Here is a 2,500-nt window from a genome sequence, read left to right as displayed (position 1 = left end):
GCCATTCAAATGTCTGTGATTGGTCAATAAATTTGTCGGTCAGATCAATTGTTTCCTTATTGGTGCTATTATTGTCACGTGACATCATTGCCTATTAGCGATATTTTTTTGTACTTATGCGGGCGAAGTAAGGGCATGTGCAGACTCTATATTTTTCAGTTTCCAGTTCGTCAGTGCAGTGGAAGTATATCCCTTTTCTCACTTTTTAATTAATTTCAAAATGATATTCCTCACTTATTTTACGTTTCCGGAAGAAAAGAGTTTTACCGTGTTACGTCATAATTATAACTACATCATGCTGTAAGGTTAGTTTTTTGCTATGTTTGGTTGTGTCTTTATCCAATTATACCCTAAAGTCTGCACAGTGTAAAAATTTAAAGGAATTATTTGGAAAATACCTGGAATAAATTTCAAAATGGAAATTTACTGAGTTTATTTCAAGGACAATTGACCCATGCTTTGGTCTGTAATGCAATGCCCACAATTGGCATAATTTCAAGCAATAGCTGTGGTCTTTCGGTTTAAATTTCCATCAAAAGCTAAGAAACCTCCACCACATATATTTTGGAAAGAGAGAGATTGGAGTGGTTCCTTATTTGATGATATTTTTCTTGGGAAGTCAACAAGCTTTATTGTGCTAGTATGTATGTGTTAGAGATTTATTAGCCTTTGCCTAAGTGCTGACAGGTGCAGAGGCAATCAGTGAGTAGGCCAGCGGTAGATGCAGGGAAGCCTTGGTATATAACTGATAGATACATGTGACTTATATATTTGATAGAACTGTACCTCGTATTACTCCAGCTAACAAGCTTGGTGGCACTAAGATTTTTTTTCATCATGTAAAATATGTTCATCACTAATTGGCAATTAAGCCATTCAGTGTGTGTTTTTCCCTCTCTCAATATGAGGGTTTGTGTAGGAAAATTCCCTCAAGCTGTCATCCTTGTAGTAAAACATATGTTATCTGACAATATAAAACATAAATTTCCCCTTATTTTTGTAGTACTTTTACTCCCTTCTTCTATACTATGTTTTTTCATTAACCACAAAAGTCCTTTTTTTTGACTTAGGGTTAGAAGAATGGAGAAAAATAATTGAGCCAAGCTTTAGTTCAATCACAAAAGATATGGTCTGACATTGGATGCATGAATTATGAATGACCTCCATCTTAAATGCGGAATTTACTTCATACTGTATGAATCAATGATATTCCTAACCCCTTCTTGATTGCTATATTACCCTAGGTAGGAACTCTGTCCCATTTAGCCCCTCTGTCAATTGCTGTATTATTGTAACTAGAGGCCCCAGCCCCTGGACTCCTTTCTGATTTCTTTTCCTACCTGACCAGTCTTCTATTACAATATTCAATACCTGTAAAGATGCAACTTGTGAAGGGGAAAGACTTGATAGGGATAGAATGGCAAGGAACCTTTGATTTCCTTTGGGTATGTGCTGCTTGAACATGGATGTTGCAGTTCACTGATTTTAACATGATGCATGAGATTAAATAATTTGATCAATAATTCATTATCACTGAAATATTTATGAAGGCATTTAGAAGCAGGAAATAGCACTGTCAACAGACTTTACTTAAGGAATATTATTAGTAATGTAACAACAGAATTATCAAATTTGCCAGTGGATGGCTGCGCTTGTGCAATGTATGGATGTGAGAAGTATTCTCTATTTATAAATGTGTGCAATGCATGGCATATATAAGGAAGGAATATTTATTGAATAGTAATTTTTTTTTATCGTTATATAATTTGAAGTAGGAAAACATGAAGAGTACAATGCATTCCTAAAAGTAATAATGATGATTGGTAGTGACAGTGATCTGTATGGGCAAAAGCAGATAATGCAGGGTTGATGATGTCTAGTAGTTAATATCTTTTGAACAATTTTGATGTTCCATATGCTACTATCATTATTATTTACCTCCTTGTCACACTTTTAATGTTAGGAATAACCATATATATTAATCCAGTCACGACGGGGGCATTCCAGCCTTGCATGTTACAATGCCGGGGCTCTCGAACGCTTAGGCCTAAATCAATTAAATGACTGACGCCATATGGTGCCACCCGGCAAACGGGCTCTTGAATGAGCGGTACTGTAGTGTACCACCCATTCAGAGAGGGTTAAGTAAAGTCTTTATTTTCAATTTGTAATGGAAATGTGGTAGATAAAGTGTCTTACTAACTTTACTTAAAGTTTGCGGTGTTGGTTATGGTTATCATATAGTAAAAAAAAATATGTAAATAAGGATAGATAAGAAGATAGAAAACAAAAACACTTTTCAGTTCATGATGTTTTTTTCATGACAGCTATTTGATATTTATCAGCATCACTACTTTACATCTCATTATAGATTTTTTTAGACTAGTTTTGATCTATCCCGTATAGGTATGAAGGTGTCAGATATTAGAAAAGCAATGAAAAGTTTGATGTGTGAGTTAGGTCTTGACTAAGCAGTGTCATCCCTCTTTTCACTAACACC

The 2,500-nt window shown here is 35.0% G+C and overlaps 1 protein-coding gene across 2 annotated transcripts in view; it reads left to right on the top strand.

The window, feature by feature from the left end:
• Fis1 (Mitochondrial fission 1 protein) overlaps nucleotides 1-2,500 on the top strand; it is an 18,681-nt gene that overhangs the window by 1,032 nt on the left and 15,149 nt on the right. The gene's annotated exons all lie outside the window — the stretch shown is intronic.

The sequence above is a fragment of the Penaeus japonicus genome, unplaced genomic scaffold (assembly GCF_977035675.1).
Source record: "Penaeus japonicus unplaced genomic scaffold, GWHDUDI00000001_assembly GWHDUDI00000005, whole genome shotgun sequence".
In the NCBI taxonomy this organism is placed as follows: domain Eukaryota; kingdom Metazoa; phylum Arthropoda; class Malacostraca; order Decapoda; family Penaeidae; genus Penaeus; species Penaeus japonicus.
Note: the sequence above shows the minus strand (reverse complement) of the source record. Positions and strands in the feature narration are given on the sequence as shown.